Genomic DNA, 21,087 nt, shown 5'->3' with positions numbered 1-21,087 from the left:
ATGAAAATACTCTCAGAACAAAGTCAGACATGTCGTCAACTGTGATAAGTAGATTAGTGAGTAGAGTGTGAATTCAGATCGCCATAGCGACAGTGGAAAGATATTGCTGTGTAAAACAGAAGAAGCAGTTTAAACAACAGGCCGATCAAACAGGATTTCAATACAGTACATGGTAGCACACTGGTACAGTGATGATTCCCAGTGTGTGTGTAAAGCAGCTGGGAAAACTTTCATTCACAAATGTAGAGGAGAGATGATGAGTCCATCTGTTGCTCAGCACTTATTTTGTCTGACCCAGCTGGTGTTCTGAACTTCCAGATTTCACTTTCACTTCCGTGTTTTTCTTAAAGGAGCAGTTCGCCCCTGGAAGAAGCCCCTGTCAGTCAAAGCTGGTGTTCTCTGTAATCCATAGAAGCAATAATATTTGAAATTGGCACCATATCTGTGGAGAAAGTTGTACAAACAGCTCATGGTTTCACCCATTCTACATTCCTACAACACCCAGTGTGCATTGCACCCCTCTCTCTGAAAGGGACGTCCCAGCGAGAGACGCTGGTGTGAAATACTGCCGTTTTCGCTGCAGGCAACGGCTCAGAGCGGTACAGTATCTGAAATACGACGAGAATATACAGGTGGATCGTCTAAAGAAATCTTCAGGTCTGCAGTCTACATTTCAAACCTGACGATTTTGAACGAGACATGACATCAGAGGCGGGCGTCCTAGATTGAGGAAGTGTAGTTTAGCAAGCTCATGGCCTTCGCCAGATGACGTGTTTTACGTAGTCTGGTGGAGGTTTTCCAGGGCCCATTGGAGAAGCGGATAGCGTCCTCCAAAGGCACAAAGTGAAATTTGAGGTTGAAAATCAGCGAACTGGCCCTTTAACACATGGTAGCAATAGGAAACAAAGACAAAGGACGAAATAGAAATCTTAGGAAAGTGGAGAAAATAAATTGACATAGTGATTTTTTACATCTGTTCGGACTGGGCCAATCTCTGCACGTAAGAGATATGGCATTTGGGAAGTCCAATAAACTCGTGTTGGACCGCACACGAGATAGACGGCTTTGATTGCTTTCAGACTGTCAGAATAAATGAGATCTAAAGTTACAATCAATATTGAGGTTGCATATACAGCATGGAGGCAGAACATGTCAGGCAAATTTGAATGTCGTCAAATCCTTTTTTTTTTCATACAAACCAAACACTGACTTCTGATCTAGCTAGCTCATACACAGAATATCAGTGAGGAACTGTATGTTTAAATAAAGCACAGAAAAGAGCATGTCAGCTTCCTCATTCTGCTTTTGTAACATCAGCATGTATGAAATTCCTGCCGTTTGACATAAAATACTCCGGACACTCAAAGCTGCCTATAGTACATGTCTTATGTTGCTGCAACATATTAGGAAGTACACTCATTTAATACAATCTGATAAGTATTGTCGCTCAAACCCAGGGGATCAGGTAAAGATTAACAACGTGGGCCATTCAAAGTTTAATCCAAAGGGGACTGGACTCAAGTTCAGTTCATGCTCTGGAGCAAGAATCACACACCCAATTCACAGCTGGTATTAAAATGTGTCTGTGTTCGTTATCAGGATAACAAAAAATCTTATCTGACCTTTGTGTTTGCACAAGGGCGTAGAGGTGAGAAGATTGAGGCGAGGACATGCCCCAATATCAACATCAACCAATGGACTTTGGCCTGTTCCTAAGACAGTAGTTCATACACTTTACTGAGTTATGCAGTTACTTTTCTTTTTATGTCGTTACTCCAGAATATGCATGCACTCTCCCTTTCTAACCCCCTTTTGCTGTCTCTCTCCCAGATCCAGAGAAATTCAGTAGGTTCACATGCCATGTTGACAAAACCTTCCTCCTTGTGTTTACACATATATTTTTAAGGTGTTTCCATCATTCTCACCGGGAACAGATCTCTTGAGGCAGGACATGACGTAAAAAGTACATTGCAATCTGGGTGAGGAGTGCAGTGTGTGTTTGAAAGGGGCTGAGCCAGACTCCCTCCTGATGTGGTCAGGCAGACCGGATCACACTCTGCGACACATTGACATATTGCATTAACATTTCTTTTTCCAGATGTTAGTCCAGACACAAACAAATTTTAATACCAGGTGTAACTGGGGTCATAGAGTCCAACAAACTTTTAAAAAAAGGTTCCCCTTTGTTTACACATTTGAATGGTACAATACTTTATAAATGGTCTTTAAGACTGCTTCATTTGGTGATCTGAATTATGAAATGTGCTTTATTAGGAGTAGCTATTGTACATTTTTTGTGCTCAGTGCAGCAGAAAGAAAAGCCACCATTTTAACTTGATGTGAAATAAAAGAAACGGTTTACTAGCTTTCGATGCAGCTCAGTGTTTGTTCTGAAAGTAAGCATTGCAAACGTTTTGAATTTTCTGTGTGTCTGCCAGCTTATACAAGAAAAACAAATAAGTAAAGTGCATTGCTTGTGGATGGAGTCTCTTGTGTTCAGTATAAACACGCTGAAAAAAATATTGCTTTATCGTCATGTTATATCGTTGAGCGTAAGACTCATGAGACAGGGCACCAAAATACCCCTCAGGCCCAGCTGAGAGATGTGAAAAGTTTCTATAATTTGCTTCTTTTTTTACGCCGCTTATGAAAGCTACTTTTGCAGCTGTTGTCAGATTATCACTGAGACATTTGTCCACATAAGCAGACTTTCTACAGCGCTCCTGATTTGCAGGGAAGTACAATGAATGTTTTCAGCATCTGGGCAAATTTCGAATTGCCTCTCGCAGTTGGCAATTACCTCCTCAGGTCTGAATGCTGACAGGGCATTGTGCAGAGGCTGTATAAGAGGCAGACACTGTACACACAGCCTTGTATGTGAAATATGTTATTGGAGCATGTAGGGAATGTGATGGCTGATGAGCAGCTGTGGAGCTGAAGAGATAAACCTCATTATGACATTAAAATGCAGGTGTAAGGTGGAAAAGCAGCAAAGCATTTCAGAAACACACGTGTGCTGCTCAGACGAGGGAATTAGAGGGACGGTGTGGTAATTTACATGTCAGAGTCTCAGCAGTTACAGTGGCAGGTGGAGTTAATGTGACTCTTATCATGGCCATATGAACCACATAATGCCACTTGGATGTCATCCAGCAACACGAAACAACTAAACATATCATCTGCCATTGACTTCTGTAATGACACTCATGAGTGTTTTCTGTTTCAGTGCCACTATGAAAAGATCAACATTGTTTATCAGTGCTTTCAAACCCTGACATATTACTGTTGCCTTTATCACAGCGTTAAGGTTTAGCGCAGCCTCACTGAGATCCAATTTAGTATGACGTCATCTTTTATTTGCGATCAAAGCGATGCAAAGGTCTGGAACAAGGTGAGGTTTGATTAGGTTCAAGGAGGTTTTGGTGATGGTTAAAAAAACCAGTGTCGACAGTCTGTATAAAAAACAGGAATCACACAGCAGTTATGTTCAAGATGTAGCTGCATGGTCAGTGCTCCAAGTGAGTCTGTCCTCGAAGCTACAGAGAACCGACTCTTCTGCATCTTGTGCTTTGGTCCAACGTGACTTTTTCTTGCACACCTGCAAGTCCCATAGGCTGCTGGGCATTTAAATGAGAAAAAATACAATATACAAATAATTTATTAATCTCTGTTTGCGTCAGGAAATCAAACACTCTTCTGTTGATCACAACTGCAACTTAACATGTGAACTACACTGTGCATTTGGGTTATTAGCACTTATTATTTACTGTAGACATTTAGAATGCCAGGGATATGCACAGAAACTATGGGCATAATTCACTGAAGGATTGCGCTGCTTTTGCACCCGCTAAACCCGTCAAAAGTCACAAAAAGGCTCCGCCTTGAAGCACACGCAGAGGGTTGAATGTACCCCAAAGTGCACTGCAGGGCAAACAGCGTCTCTGTGCTCCAGTGATGTTTGTGCATATTTAAATGAGTCATTATTCAGACATTCGGGGCAAATTTGGCCCCTTTTAAGCAAATGAGCCTCGTGGCAAAAAGCACCTAATTCACAAACACCAGCGCTAACAGCACCGCACAGTTAGAGTGAAAATATTACTGTCTGCAGAGAGCTGGTGGGAACTGCAGCACAGTTAAAAGGGCTGTCACGCTCTGAGTTTCTACTTTCATCAAAACAATTCCACCCTTTGTGTGACCAAAAGGAAAAGAATGTCTGTAAATACTGAGTGTAAATTATATTTTGTCACTATTATCATAATCACTAGATCAATCGGTGTCCGGTACTGTGCGAGGCTAAACCCCGGCACACGGTCACACTTGTCCACATGTGTGCAAACGGTCTGGAGTCATTATGCAGAAGGGGGATTATTATATATAGATAAGCTGCAGTTGTGGGTTTGCTCAAAAATGAAGCTGCGTTACAGTTTAACTAGTAAAACACCTGTTGAGTCTGGACTTTACAATAACCTGTGAAAAGAATCCCTCCCCCCTCCTCATCACCGATCTGTGGATGGAGTTGAGCTTCGTCAGTGTGGCGCTCAAAAAGTAAATGACAGCGCAGCTCTGCACAGAGAGTGGAGGCGCTGACAGCTTCCCTCCCAATCAGACACAAAACAAGAGCAGACTGCACGGACCTCCAAAACTTCATGGGTGTTTTTTCGTGCAGTTGGGACAAATTATGTGCAATTTTTTATGATGCCATCAGCGGCAGCAATCCATTCTTAGTGAATTCCCCCCTGAGTATAAAATTATAAAAAATATGGTTATGAAGGAAAAAGACTTCACGCTTAAAGCTGGCTTTTGAATGTATCCGCTAACATGGGCTGCAGTACAAGCTGTTGACACAACATTGACATATTCCAGTGGTTCCCAAACTTTTTCTGCAGGGCCCTCCTTTGGTAGATGAAAATATTTTCAAACCCGTCCTACCCCTCACCATACTCATCGACACATAAACATACGTCCATATACACTAACACACGCTATCAGACACGTGCTGCTCCTCAATATCTTTTGACATGTCATAAATGCAGCTCACAGTGGTATTGTTGACAGAGGTATAGACTTAAGTTTGCTGACTGTTACTTCATCAATCACAGGTGAAGCCACTGAGGGTCGTATTAATGCTTCTGCTGTAGTGTGCAGCTTTTTACATGAAACAGGTGAGTTAAGCATTTGATGGCACAGATGCAACTGTAGTAAAGCCACTCTGTTTGACAGTTGAGAATAGGGCTGAAAGGTGCACATGTGCAACAGTCACATTGCAGGACTGAAACATGTAAAGCTGCTACTTTATTCCTGCTTGGTGCAAAAGCAAAACTCGCCATTTTCTGTTTTTTCACAACTTATCTACAGGAAAAGTCTGATAACACATGAATGCAGCTCTTCACCCGAGCACACAGAGACCTGACCGCTGTGCAGCAGTCTGTGTGTCACCTGCCTGTAAACTGTAAACAAGCACATGACGCTGCTGCTACTGTCACACGCAATGTCGGCTGGATGATCGAAGGTTTCAGTTACGCCAGGTGAGTAGTGTATTCCCGTTATCAGTGGCACCTCGCCGCGGTGCTCGTTAACGCTGTGGCCACATAAACGGACTCTTCACGGAGCGGAGGTGCTGCAGAGCGTTTACTTTTAGCGCACACCGCGCAGTCCTTTCACAAAATTGGCCATACTCTGCTAGCAGTGCAGGACTGCGTGCATTGCTTTTATTGAGCCCCCCCAGTTTGGCAATCACTGACATATTCCTACCTGACAAAGTAGCAATTAGTAGGTTAGTAACATTAGCAATCAGATTCCTATCACACATTAACAGACACACAGCATCATTGGCAAACGTTTAAAGTGACTTTTCTAATGACCTGAGGAATGTAAGTCCAATGTTTGTTCTCCTTTTAGCTCTTGTTTGGTCTCTACTGACTGATGAGAACATCTGTCTGTTAAGATGCTAGCAGCTTCATCGTGTTCACTGGCAAATCTCTAACTTTATCTCTTTGCACTTCGTGCCGGGCAGATAGATTACAGTCAGATGTCAGAACTTTGTTGTGAAAAATAATTGCCTGCTGCAGCTGGAAGTTCTTTTGATAAGAGTGAATTCAAAGCCTGAAATTGTTCTGCTGTAAAACCAAAAAAATAAAGTAAAAGATGCTTGGAGGAGCTGAGAGGAACAGCAGAGACGTAGAATTGCTGTCTTAGTGTGCACTTTGGTTGCTTGTAGTGACAAATGCAATTTTCACTGCTTTAAATATTTAAATTAGTGTAGCTTCAGGGTGAGGGGAAATATCTGAAAGGAAAAAAAAGGTGATCGTTGGTAAATACTTAAAAATGAACAGGTTTATGTCAGTTATATCGTTGATGTACCTGATTGAAAAAAAAGAATATTATCAACAATCCCAAATAATAGCTCTCTAGCCAACAGCTCGGGCAAAACAAAGACACTTACTAATTGGAAATCTGCGTGTTGTTTTATTAAAAGTCAAGGGATGCTTCTATGCTCTTTAACACTGTTTCAACAGATAAGGGAAGAATTCTCTTTCTAAGGAGAATGAAGCAATCAACCTCTGAGGGCTTAACGGTGAAGTAGTGCAACTGTTTGTAATTTGCTTCTTTGTTAAGACCAACAGCTTGTAATTAAGTCAGGACAAAGAATTTGCTCAAAGTTTGTATAGCTAAAACACAGTATCAAAATATACGGAGAAACTGTGAGTGTATAATAATCTTTTTCTACTCTGTATTTTGGTTTTATATAAAAACACATTCAAGATTTTCATTGCATAAATGTTTAAGTCACTATCTATCGCTGAATGAGGTAACACAATGGTGATTGAGCCTATGGCCCACTGATGAAAGCCTTTGCAGTATTACAGACTGGCTGTCTGTGGCGAGTTTTGTGGAAAAAAATCACGTGACGCGTTTTCCATCAGCCAGCAGTGATTGGTCTGTCAGAGAGGGTAGGCGGAGCTAAGCGGCTGCTTTTCCGGTCTCTACAAGTGTTGCGAGTAAACAGTAATCTACTATGGCTGAACAAACAAAGAAAAGATCGATGACTACTCTTGTTGTTTCTCAGACATCGATGATGCGCAGATGAAGAAAGGAACTTCCATTGACACCGGCTTGTTTGTATAAGCATAGGTTTATTACAAAGAATCAGCATCAGACAGGCTTCTAGAATACCTGGGAGATCACCCTCAGCCAAATAGTGTCTCCCCGAAACACAGTTCAACATGCACTTATATATGATGGAAGTGAGTGCATGCTTCTCTCATCCTATTGTTTAGACTAGGCGGGGACCCCTTGTCCTTCAGGTTGAAAAGCGCTGATACATCTTTAAAAACAGGATATATACACCTACACGTACAGATACTTGATTTAATGTAACATCTGTAATTACAGATGTGACTGGATATATTGCTTTTAGGACTGAGCTAGCGTTGCAGGAAACTCTGTAGAATGGTTAACAGAAGTAAGGAAGGAAATGCCTTGCTGGTGGCTAACAAGCTTGTACCGCTAACCCAGCTAACAGCCTCAATCACTGCAGATAACACAAACCACTGCACACACTGGGTCTCATTCATGAAACGTGAGCAGAACGAATTTGTGTGCAAACTGTTCGCAGATGGAAATTTACGTGCATCTCCGCATTCATCAATATTTTAGTAGCTCCGATCTTTTCGTAGCTACTAACAAAATCTACACATGCTGCTGACCACGCGTAGTGCTTGTGTAAATTTAAGAATGCACATAAATAATGCTGCTCACTATTGGAAATTACAATTTTAATTCATATTGTGCTCTGTTATGTTCTTGGAGGGATGTGTTAATTTGGTTAACTGCTGTAAGTAAAGCCTCTTGATTCCTCAGGACCTCATCCGTAAGGACAGCCGGATCACCTCTTCGGCCTCGGTACCTGGGTGCAGCAGAAGCAGCAGCAGGAGCAGCAGCAGGGGCAGAAGGTGGTGGAGCCACATCATGGGAAGAGCACTCGCCAGCTAGGAAATTATTTGAGACAACACGTTGTTGTTTTTTTGTGTGGCTCTTTGATCATTTGAAAGAAACCTTTAATAAATCTGATTTGAAAAATGTTTCATTTACGTTGGCTGCAAACTGACTTATTTGGAGCTGTATAAAACAGAGCTTTAGGCTATTAAGATTCAAATCATTTGAAGACGATGCATACAAAACTACTGTGGGCTATAAGTTAACCGTATCCTTTGTTAAAATAAATGTTAAATATACGTTCCGACAGCCATCACTGATTCAGATTTGATCCATTACGCACAATATAACATTTCTGGTTTCCCGTTTCCACGTCATTCAATCCGGAGAGAAAACACCAAAAATGAATCTTCTGTTTGTTTGGTGGGACTGTTCGACCTAGGTTAAACTATACTGACCAGTTAAGCTATCAGTGATGGTTTAATGTATTACGATACAACACTTATCACCTTACCATCTGGGTTTGATGTTGACTCCAGTGGAGGCATGTCGCTGTCTCCGTCAGGTATCATTCCTGACAGAGAGGTCTCCCCAATGATGCCAGCGATGCGCTCGTCTGCAGCTGATAGTTGTGACTGTGAGCCTCCTCCTCCTGTGGCTGATGTATTTTTTTTGTGCGCTTATGCGTTTCTTTGCCTCCAGTTTCATGTCAAACCATTTACGCTTCACCTCGGACACGGTTCTTTGGACTACAGAGACAACATTAACGGCATCTGTCACCTCCCTCCAGGCCTTCGCTTTGCCTGTCCCTGTCACACCACTGCTAACAGATGAAAATAAAATGTGTTTTCTTAACTCCACTTCACCCAAAATTATTTCTATTCTTTATTCTTTCTCTCTCTTTCTTTGTTTGCGTCCTGACTGACAAGTCGACTGTATGCATCTACACCTCCTTATATGGTGGTCATTGGCAAGTCATGGGCGGGCATTTATGCTAATAGCTGATTACCGGGAGCGCGCTGTCACTTTACGATGGATTGGCATTCGTGATCATACACACGTGTTTGCGATCAGATCTGTGTCTCATCAGCCCCATTACCGCGTGTATTTTACCCTCTGTCTTCCCCTGTCTCGTTGCAGGTTTGTTTGTATCTCTGTGTCGCGTTCCAGCATTCTGTTTCCTTGCTCTCGTTTCTGACTACTGATCTGACCCTGTTTTGCCTTCTGACCTTGCCTTTTATTGCCTCACGTTTTTGGATACCTCTGCCTGATCTGACTGCTCATCTGTGTATCAAACCCTGCATGGCATTAAACCGTTTCTGAATTTTGATCACCCGTTTGTGTGTCTGCATTTGAGTCTTTCCTCTAGGTGAACACACATGTCCCTCAGCCATGTTCTTTATTATTAAAGACAATAAGTAATCTTGAAGATTTTACTTTCGTTCTCTTTGGCGGCGCCTTTGGCGAGTTGCGTGAGTAAACTTCCCAATTTAACCAGACGTCCACGGTTGGCTCCGGTTGTAACTCTTGATGACCTCGCTGACGGTGGCTTTCCTTTTTAGACTGTTTGCTTCATCTGAGCGTCGAGTTTGTTTCTTTTTCTTTGGATTTTCACTTATTTTTGAAGTTGTATCTGTAGTCATCCATCTTTTCTTTGTTTGTTCAGCCATAGTAGATTACTGTTTACTTGCAACACTTGCAGAGACCGGAAAAGCAGCCGCTTAGCTCCGCCTACCCTCTCTGGCAGACCAACCACTGCTGGCTGATGGAAAACGCGTCACTAACTGGGTGATTTTATCTGCGACAGTCGCCACAGACACCCAGTCCGTAATACTGCTAATGCAAAAGCTTTCATCAGTGGGCCATTATTATTAATATTATTTTCTTGTTATGTTGCAATGTATTTGACACAACCAATGGAATATCAGATGATGGACTCAAAACTGCACGGTAGGAACCAAAGCGCTTTCCTTGACGGGCTTGATGTGGGGCACATGAAAGGTGGGGTGGGTCTTCATTGCACAGGGGAGCTGAAGGCGGACGGCCACTGGGTTGATGATCTTAGAAACCAGGAAGGGACGCACAAAACGAGGAGCCAGCTTGCAGAGGTTGGTCGCATTCTCTCTCGCTTTGATATTAACGTCCAACAGAATTGCGCCTGACTCTGCTCTGCTCGCGGCTTACCAATCCCTTCCTTCATCCTTTTAGAGCACCAGACTGATTGATGTTAGCACGCGCCAAATAGCCTTTTGGAGGAGGGCTGTATTTATCAAATGACCATGTCACTGGTTAGGTTTTTCAGACCCGGGAAGACTCGCAGATAAATGCCTATTGTCTCTTTTCCTATTGCCAGTGGAGTATACTCCTGTCGGTCTCTCTTCTGCTGCGTCAATGTCTGATGTCACAAAAGGTGCTCACACTCACGGACAGAAAAAACCTCGTCTAATTCCTGCAAAGTTTCAAACAGACGGGAAACTGGAGGGTTAAGTGGGTATCAGCCCAAATTGAGTTCAGCATTGAACGAAGAGGACAAACCTAAATTATTCATGTGCTGACTACCTTTTCATTAATCTCAGAGAAGTAGAAAGTGCTTCACCTCTGCAGAAGTTAATTATAGCTCCTGTAAAGACGTTAACGGATGGAGGAGAGGCTAAACTGCTGCGGCTCTGAGGAGTTTAAGTCAGGGGGTATGTATCCTTAACACTAAGGTACTGGACATGTTGGTGTTTTAAACATTAAAAAAAAGTTTATTTTTTCCCTGTATTTATGGCAAAGAACCTCATTAAAGAAAAAGCTACAAATCATCAGGTGTAATTAGTGAAAAGTAGATGCTTTAAAGGTAAAGTTTCTCATTGAATTTCTCTTTGAAGGGACAGTTTATATTTTTTGAAGCGGGGTTGTATCAGGGACGTATCAATGCACCGTGTAATCATGCACAGTTGATGACGGTCAGCACGGCCCTTGTTTGAAGACGGCGTCCAAAGTAGAGACACTGAAGCAAAGCTATCTATCTCTGTGGACGGGGTTTGTAGCAAAACAAACTTCAGCCCCTTAAAGGGAAAGTTCAGTAGGGTTGTATGAGCTACTTAACAATAGTAAGTGCTGCGGTCCACACAAAGTAGTGCCAAATAACGAGGCTGTCTTATTGCAAAGTGAAATGCTGTGAAATATTCAAATACAGAGCACAATTGAAACCACTATTGATTTTTAGGTGAGACGACCTTATGGGTGGATAAAGTCAGGATAAAGTCTATTCCTACACATGCAACGGTGAACAGAGAGAGAGAGACAACTTCTCCGGTTGTTTAGTGAGTTGTTTCATTTATTTAGCGCAAGCTGTCCTGACATTTAAGCGTCTAGCTGGCTATGAGGAGATGTTTTTCATAGTTTTCTTGAGCAAAATGATGACTGACGTGAAGTTGTCTCTGTGCTGCTCGACAAGTGTCAATGTATATTTAGAGCTGCTAGCCACAGCTGCCTGAGCTCAATATCAGTCAAAGGAACAGCGAAATCTATATGATGATTAGGACCCTCTTTGTTTGAACAGTCCAGACAACACAAGCATGACCTATCTTTAAAATCTTTTGGAAAGTGAAGTTCATTCAGTTCAGCTCACCACGGCACTTTTCACCCAAACAGGTGGAATACGACAAACACAGTGCACATACATAAAGACGGACGACGTCTTTCCACTTTCTCTCTGACAAAAGTGAAGCCAAAATATCACTTCCATCGTGCCCTGAGGACGTCATTTGTATCCAGAGTGTGTCCTGCAGAGATGAGTAACAGAAAAAGTAAGAAAGAAAATAAATACAACAAGAAACAATTAAGCACACATTAAAAACATTTAAAACTAGACGTGAGTGCAGTTTTGTTGTTGAGAAAAGCAGGATTTGGTAGCTCTTTTAAAAGTGGTGAAGTTTGCAGCAAGTTCCAAGACTTTGTTCCTTTCACAGAAAAAGCTGAAGAATGCCACCTTACAATTGTCACTATAAGCTGCCCTGGTGGATCTGCTAAAACTCTGTAATCTTTTGATGTTTTCACAGAGAGGCTTAAGAGCAAGTCCATTTAAACGTTTAACACAAGCTTTACATGATGGAAAGTTAGCAAAACTTAAAATCTGGTATTTACTTAAAATGGGGCAATGGTGGTTCCTTATTTGTTTTTTGTCCAAGGTTTTCAAGGCCCGATTATAAAGACACTCTATAGATTTAATTACAGACTGGTTGGCCTGAGACCAGGCGGCCAAACCAAAGGACAGATGTGAGAATATCATTGAATTTAGAAACAGCACGGCACAGTCTGATGTCAAACAATTTCTTACTCTGCTCTGGAACAGAACGCTGCAGGAGCTGTATTTGTCAACAGAGCTGTCAATCATGAGGTCACACCCCCTTTTTACAGCATCAAATAACTAATTAAAAGTAAACTTAACTCTTGGACACAAATCAGCATGATAAGAGAGGTTTTGGCTTCACTTTTAGGGAGCTGTCATGACATCCTTGAACAGTTGAGAAAAACGTCGTGCCAAAGGAAAAAGGCTGACAAATGACGAGGGTGAAAATATTTACAATACAAACATACAAAAAGGGTTGACTACCATGTAATGGGTACAAAATGTTTTCTTCTTCGTGCAGTTTGAAATTCAAGTGTGAAACTGCATTTCTCTGACCATTACAAAGAGAATGCAAATAAAGAGGCTGATGAACACATCTGCATTGCAGGGAAAACAATGTAAAGTGAAATAACCACAGTGCTTTTCTGGCATGATCGCATTAACCTCTGCACTGCCTGGGAAACCATGTACTGTGATTAAAGAATCAATGGTTGTAATCAATGTGCTTCTGCAGCTCTGCATCATTAAGAAAAACCTCTCTTTCCCTCTCATCATGTGATGTTCACAGTTATTTAGCAGCCGTCCTCGCCTCATCTCAGAGCGCCTCTTTGTCCCTGTGTGTCCCGAGCTGTCTCCTGCGGTTCACTCCGTCTCTGGCAGAGAATTGATAACGGCTCCAGGATTAACTTCAGACTGCATGTCCCAGGAGTCTCCACATCCCTCAGCTAAAGCAGTAAGTCAACAAAGGACAAACACCTCGCCCCCACATAACGCTGGAAGTGTATCACAGCTGCGGAGGATATTGATTATTGGTATTGATTGTACCTGGTGGATTAAGGGCTTAACGAAAGACGAAGGTCAATATGAAGTCAAAGGAGTGGCATGAAAAAGAAAAAATCTGGGAAAGACAGTGTGAGAGTCGAGTCACCAAACCTCGAGTCTGAGACGAGGCTCGAGTCCCCAGTGTTCAAGTCCAAGTCACCAAAGAAGAATCCGAGTCAAGTCCCCATCACCTGAGGTTTCAGGGTGCATCCTGGACAGATGTCTGTTTAAGGTTGTCCCCGTCTTCTCATTGATTCTATTACATATCCAACATGTTGCACTGCTCTTGGTGCATTGCTGGAAAAACTTTGAAAGCAAAGCGCACGATTTGTGGCGCCTCTTTAGGCCTTTTGTAATAACATTTTTTTTCTTCATTTATCTTGCATTGGATTGCTTTAAATCTTTTATTTTTATTTTCAATTACAAAGTTGTTTAATTATTAGTTTTTATCCCTTTACTTTTCACTTTTACTTTCCCTACTTTTACTCTCCTAGAATTCCTTCAAGGGCTAAGCTGTCAATCAACTGCTTTGGGCGGGCTTTTCTGCCGAGGCTTTTTCTGTTGTTTTCCAACTATATACTAAAAATGTTAACATAGAGTAACATTAAAATGATAATAGTAATAGTAATAATAGTAACATAAAATTTAAAAATGAATGAGAACTGTTATCTCAATTATTCTGGATTTATAATTAGTTTTTATAGATTTATTAATTCTTTGATTTATTTCTCTTTATGTTTTCAGTATTTTTTATTCACTTATATTCATTCCTTTTAAATGTCAACATTTTATTCTTTTAATTATTTGACAGAAGTATTTTTAGGCACTTGTACGATGCCACAGATGTGCAGCCATTTTGCCAGCGGTTGATTTCCTTGGAAGTAGATTTCATACCTGATATGTCTGACTCAACATGAAATTAGGAGGCTAAGTTGAACAATAAAATACTTGCCACAGTCTGAACGTGACTAATGTTAACATGGCATTAGAGAGCGGCCGTTAGACATCCCTGCTGAGGTGGTTTAGACAACATGAAAGTCACCTTCGGATAATCGTGTGGCACTAAATCTCCAAACAAGCCTCCGTATCATGTCATTACACACATGATTATAGTTGTAGTATCTCTTCTTACATTTTAGAGCTTCTGCTCTTGGTGACCTTGGCTGGTATAGATTCAGGGATTGTTTCATTGGTCACAGAACAAAGGCACACTCTCTCTCTCGTCCTCCATCTTTTGTCCCTTTTAAATACACAGCAAGACATGACGAAAAGTGGATATAAAACTGTAGTTACCTGCTGGTATTGGCAGATGTTGAATGACCACTGTAAATATAAAAAGGGGGTGTGACCTCATGATCGACAGCACTGTTGACAAATCCGGCTCCTGCAGCGTTCTGTTCTTGAGCAGAGTAGAGGAGGAATGGCGAGAGGAGACATAACTAAAATAATAAATACAGGGATTGAGCTGAGCGGTTGAGACACATTGTCCATCTTTATATACAGTCATTGGTCCAATGATGCTGTGCATGTGTGAAAAGGGCTTAATAGTTGGTCAAGTTTGTGCATGTAGTGTCCCAAGTATGTATTGATATTATTTATAACTCCAGTCTAAGATGTTCTACGTTGTTTATTGACTCTATTTTACAGGAAACCGATGTAAAAGGGTTGTTTTTTAATTTTATTTTTAACTTAAAATTTCCTCTTAAGCCCCTTTCCCACTGGTCAAAAAACCTGCTAACACACAGCTTTTTTGCTAAGTGGGAAAGGTTACAATCGGTACTCAGACCCGGTCAAATGACTCTGCAGTAAGTCCCGGATAATTATCGCCTCGGCTCCGATCGGCATTGATGAGAACACCAAACCCATGTCGACACGCTAATCTCCGCCCCCTTTCCGGCGCGATGCTAAGCTCTGTCGGTAACTTCTGTGACTCCTTTTCATCTCAGCAACAAATCGCCCGTCTCCGTCCAAGCAGCGCTCGAACATTGTTCCAAATTTGTCGGCGCAGAGTTTGATAAACAGACTGAATGAGTTATAGATAACACCACCGTAACATCTTCACTGTTTACTAACCCTGGCTGTGTTGGAAAAGCCATATTATATACTACATGCTATATACTGCATACTATATACTACATGCTATATACTGCATACTGCGTTCGGCGGTAGTTTGTAGTATGGAGGAGCTTTTAAATTCATTTTGCAGTATGCTACGCCAGGCGGAAGTAAACAATAACCGCTGCTTCTTTAGCTACAGCGCCCCCTTCTGCTGGAATGCTGCTGCTGTCCGTCTTTTCAACTGCTGCTGTGACGTTCCAGCGCTTTGCATTGTGGGATACAGTACGCTTTTGTTTGCATACTGCAGACTACATTTTGGCCAAATCAGTACGTGCTGCTAGTATAGCATGGCATTTCGAACACAGCACTTGTTTCCGGCCTGTTTGTGACGTCAGGCGGTGACGCAGCGGAAAGAGACTGAAAGGAGTATACTTCACATGGCAATGGGAAAAGAGACAATCGGCATTTATTAGCGGGTCTTCCCGGGTCTGAAAAACCTGCGTTAACATGTTAATATGGTGAGAAGGGGTATTATAGAGGTTGTATATATTTGACTGACACATCCTGAGAAAAACACCTCCAGAGATCAGCTGTTACACTGTGACGCCACTTAGTGTAAAGCATATGCAAATTCATGTTCCCTCTATTTAATAGTAAACCAGTCCCACGCAGAAGAGGAGAGAATACTGCTGGACAAGAGAGTGAACAGAGCCTATCATTGAAGGAATCTCTTTCACTTTAGTGCTGCCTTTAAATACCTGTTTAATTGCTGTACCGTGACAGGATAATTACCACCGTCACTCCGACCATTCAAGGGGACTAACAGGCCTGCAGATTACCTAACACTTTCTGTCTGTCACCATGGCTCTGCAGGAGGCTGTGGTGAGCTGGTTGTCTGTTAAAATTTGGGGAATCGTCGAGCATTTAGGCATAATTAAAGTGTTGTTTTATCAGCGGAACATATCTGCAGAAAAATGACATATCTGCTGATGCTGATGTCATTTTCAAGCCATAATCTGCAGATAACATGCCGATAATATTGTGCATCCCTAGTTTCTCTAAATCTATGCGCAACAGGTAAATCTATTATGTCTTACACTCTTCCATTGTAACTATAATAGAAGATAAATAGAAGGGAATGTTTGCCTTGACAATAAATCAATATTATTCTAACTTTAAAAATGTGTTCATTGTGCAGCAGGTCCTTGCGTAGTATAACTGGATTTTATGAACTCAGAGAATTAAACTAACAATATTTTTAGTCTTAACTGCTGTACAGATAGTGGAATTATACAATATATTGGCCAGTCAGGGCTGCAGCAAAAAACAGCCTAACGAGGTGTGTTGACTGGAAGACAGTAACCCTCATCAAGAAACAGAAACACTCCAACAGTCGCATCTTCTATTTATAGCTTTATGAGAGAGTTGTTTCTTTCCTCAAATCAGGATTTTATTGTTTTGCAGCATAGAAATGAAACAAATTCACTTACTGCCGTAAAGCTGAACATTCACACCGATACCCTCTTCCATTTGTCTGTCTTTTTAATACAGTAATAGTCTGTCATTCTCTATCATCATGCACATGGGATATGTGTATTATGCTGTAACCAATGGCTCCTTATTAATCTGTTGAGACAGGAGGTGCGTTTCGCTTCTAAATGCTTAACTGCCATGTAGAACAAATTGAGTAAAAGATTGTACTGCCATCTGGTGGATACATCACACATTGCAAACAGTATCCTCCCAACGATATGAGACTTTTTTGCTCCTATATTTGGGTTTAATTAGTTTTAACATAAGAGCTCAAACACTTGTGCATTTTAAATCAACAGAGGCAGACATGTTATGTGTGCTTGAAAAACAGAAAACTGTAAGATGCCTTTTTTGACAGTATTCACGAGGACAAACATGATGCTGTATGGACAAATAAACAAATGTACTTAAGTGAGGAGGCCTTTAAGAACGTCAAGCGACTGTTTTACAGTTTTTCTAAGTTGTTTTGGCTCAAATCTCAAATGATACTTTCAGACGTCGAAACAATGTAGGAAAAAAATCTGTTACTCGAGCTCAATGGGGAAAGCCTTTCTCTCTTTATTTTACAATTTGCAAATAATTGTCCACATTTTTAACAATTATTAATACTTTTAATTAAAATAGATAATATTCCTTCTCATTTGAATAGTTTTGCTCTCGAAAATATTTTAAAATGATTGAGTTGCATAAGTCTCAACATGCAGCAGCTCGTTCTCACACACGGGTCGTTCAGTTCCTGGGTAAAAAAAATAGTAAATAAGTAAGTAAGTAAGTAAGTAAATAGTAAAACGTAAACTTCTTTTGCGCAACTGATTTTCTTTTAAAAATAATTTAGTATGGAACAGTTCAAATGTTGGTGTGTGAAATCACCCGCTGTGCATTAAAAAGAAAAGAAAGAAGAATTAGCCATATATGCATTTAGAAAAAAAAGAAAAAAGAACAGGCCTTTATGAAATATAATTGTTGACAACGCGGAGAGCGCGTTTGCCTGCAGTTTGCATGTAAAATGAATTAATAAACAAGTTGTTAAAGTGTGTTTATAATTGCAGTGAAGCATTCAGGTGCTGCAGGAGTGTCCGACAATCTGTAGAGGCAATGACAGATCACAAACATCATCTCTAATCACACAGAAGTGCAATAATTTATAAATTTATAAAAATAATGTTTGTTTAACGAATCTGTGTGATCTTCTATAGTAAGAGTGGTTATTGTACTTCCTGGGGTGCAATTCCCCAGGTGGCGTTGCCTGGCAATTCTCGACTCTCCTCCCCCCATTTTTGGCCACAATTGGCGTTGCCGGCAGGATGCACTGTTAGAGGACAGAGACGTGACTTCCTTTTTTTTTTTTTTTTTTTGGTACTATTCCTTTTCCCTTTCTTTGGTTATTGTTGTGTTGTGTTAGAGTTTGTGGTGGTGTGTGGAGGTAGCGGTGGAGACGGAGCGGCAGCATTTTTTTGGCTGTCTCGGGCGAGGGATGCTTCCCAGGCCAGTTCCAGCAGAGCTGACCCCGCTCCTATCACTTCAGGTGATAATCCTCCAGCTGCAGGGGCCAGCGCCACGGTCACTGAACGGCTGATTGTTATACCTAGAGACCGTAGATGTCCCATGTTTAATGGTAGGACAGGTATAGGTATAGTTGAGTGGAAAGAGGAGCTACAGGCATGTATGCGTGCCCGCCACCTGTCAGTTCGCCATCAGGCCTTCTTCCTCGTTGACCATCTGGAAGGGGAGGCCAGAGAGGAGATCAAGTATCGCCCCCGTGTGGAAAGAGAGGATCCAGCCAAGGTTTTGGCTATCTTGACTGAGCTTTATGGCTGCGTTTGGTCATATGTAACCCTACAGCAAACTTTCTTTTCCAGGAAGCAGCAGGAAGGGGAGACATTACTTGAGTTTTCCTTGGCTCTGATGGCCCTCATGGAGCGTGTCAAGCAGTCAGTACCTGATGACCTGCCTAACGCAGAACTTCTCCTTCACGATCAGTTTGTGGAGCACGTGCTTGATGGTGCCCTTCGCAGGGAATTGAAGCAGTTGGTTCGCCGCTGCCCTACTTCTTTTCTGCTTGATGTACGTGGAGAGGCCATTAGATGGGAGAGGGAGGGGTCCCCAAGGGCTGCTAGGGAACATAGCCACTCCCTTCCTTCGGCCCATGACTCAGAGTTGAGTGAGGTGAAGGGACTCTTGAAGCGTCAACAGGAACAGCTTGACCAGCTTGCCCAGACCATGGCTTCTTTGCAGGCCCGTCCTTTTCCCCTTCGGCCTCTTCGCAACGGGCCTATGATTTGCCGAAGGTGTCAACAGCCAGGCCATTATGCCAGCGAGTGTGACGGGGAGCGGGTTCCCCCTCGTCCCGTGCTGGCTCTGCCACTGGCCGATCTTCTAATGTGGCTGGGTTTTCCCGCTCCGCATTCCAGCCGGAAAACTGAAGCCCGCTGAGCCGGGGAGCCAAAGCTCAGATGGGGAGGTTGGAGGCTCACAACCAGATCTTATCGATCGAATAATGGCGCCCTGTCCACATATTGATGTTTTAATGGGTGGGGTCACTGTCCCGTGCTTGTTGGACAGCGGGTCCATGGTGTCCACGATCCCTGAGATCTTCTTTGTAGAACATTTCGCGCCCTGGGGCCAAGAGCGCCTTCGGTCTTGTAATTGTGGTGGTGGTGGTGGTGTGAGTGGTTATTGTATTTCCCGGGGTGCAATTCCCCAGGTGGCGTTGCCTGGCAATTCTCGACTCTCCTCCCCCCATTTTCGGCCACACATTGAAATTAATTTAAATCATTTTTCCAGTACAAATTTAATGCTGAATTAATACTGTTCAAAGTACAGATGGACATTATTTAGTAAAACTGGTGTAAAATTAATATGAGATGGGCTGCACGGTGGGCATGATCTACTTTGGTCCGTCATGTTTCCTTTTTGATAGAAACGTAACATTTCTCGATCATGGTTTTGGAAACAAAAATTGTATAATGCTAAGATCAGTTTTTCTTGGTCACCATGGAGACGATGGAGCTAACAGTCAGAACGTCAGAACATGCAGGTGTAAACAAAGCAGCGCCTGTTTCTATATGTGGATAGATGAGTTGAGTGTAGAAAGATAAGAGGATAAATAACTATAATTTACAGATATGAGTCAAAACGCAGTAACAGCTGAATGTTGTTGTGAGTCTGAGTGAAACAGATAAAGTGTGTGTCTGTTATTCAACCTACAGCCAGAGCTGTGTGTTCATCACCATGTTGTTCTTGACATGTTGGTGTTTTCATACTGAAATGTGTTTGACAATTTAACAGTGGTGAAATGTACAATTACTAAGGACTTTAACAAAACTATAATTAAGAGATACTTGTACTTTGCTTGTGTATTTCCATTTGATGCTACTTTATACCCACTTAATTCTCCACTACATTTATGAGGCCATATTGTGCTTTCCTGACTCCACTACAGTTCTGCAACATTTTTTTAAGAACACTACTTAAGAATACATCACAGATGTTACTAATAAAATGTGTTGTATTTTATTGCTTAGATTTAATCTAGGTCACTCTCAGTGGACAGCAACTATCAGTTACAGCCTTACACCACATTATACTTCACAAATGAGATACAAATGTATTTGTAATACCAGAATGAATACAAAGTTCTTGTCCATAAAGGCATGATCTACTTTGGTCCGTCATGTTTCCTGTAATATGATGTCAAATCTGTGTTCATGTGAACTCTCCCAGCCGGAAACTAATGTTTCTGATTATTCCATCACTGTGTGGATGCAGGGATGTTGTCTGATAGTGTTTAGAGAGAGTTTCTTTGTGTTCAGGAAAACACTCTGTGTGGAGAGCATCACATTTGGTGTTTATAAGCTACTGTCTCTTTTTTTCAGTGATCATGTGATCTCCTGATTTAAGGTGGACTCACTTTTAGTCTGTAAACACGTCCCTCCATCTCCCTCTACTTCTGGCTCCTCCAGGAAGAGGAGCAGGGAAGACGGAGAGGAGGAGGAGGAGGAGGCTGCCGCTCGGAGGCCGAGGTGGTCAGACAGCGACTCTGACTGACTCCACCATGTTGTCTCTCTTCCTCTCTTCCACACCACAGGTTTCTCTCCAAAACATCTGGCAGGATGCTGCAGCGACCCTTTCTTCCACGACAACTGGCCTCTGCATCTGGCGGGACCAGTGATTCCAGGGACAGCCCTCGTGTCTGGCAGGGCTGAAGACCCCACAGGTAGCACCTTGCACCGGGGGGCTCTCTGTACCCTCTCCACATTTTGGCACGGCGACTGGATCGACGTTTCTTTCACCCTGAGGGCCGGACTTTGCGTCTGGCGGGGTTTTACCCCGGGTACCCTTTGCGTCTGGCGGGGCTGTTGACCCCCCCCTGCATGTAGCCTTTGCGTCTGGCAGGCTGGAGA

At 42.2% G+C, this 21,087-nt stretch overlaps 1 protein-coding gene across 1 annotated transcript in view; it reads left to right on the top strand.

Annotated features, from left to right (window-relative positions):
- LOC138590757 (NLR family CARD domain-containing protein 3-like) overlaps positions 1–21,087 on the top strand; it is a 289,240-nt gene that overhangs the window by 98,980 nt on the left and 169,173 nt on the right. The gene's annotated exons all lie outside the window — the stretch shown is intronic.

Source organism: Semicossyphus pulcher, unplaced genomic scaffold (assembly GCF_022749685.1).
Source record: "Semicossyphus pulcher isolate SPU_LCO1_2020_fin unplaced genomic scaffold, fSemPul1.0.p SCAF_14, whole genome shotgun sequence".
In the NCBI taxonomy this organism is placed as follows: domain Eukaryota; kingdom Metazoa; phylum Chordata; class Actinopteri; order Labriformes; family Labridae; genus Semicossyphus; species Semicossyphus pulcher.
Note: the sequence above shows the minus strand (reverse complement) of the source record. Positions and strands in the feature narration are given on the sequence as shown.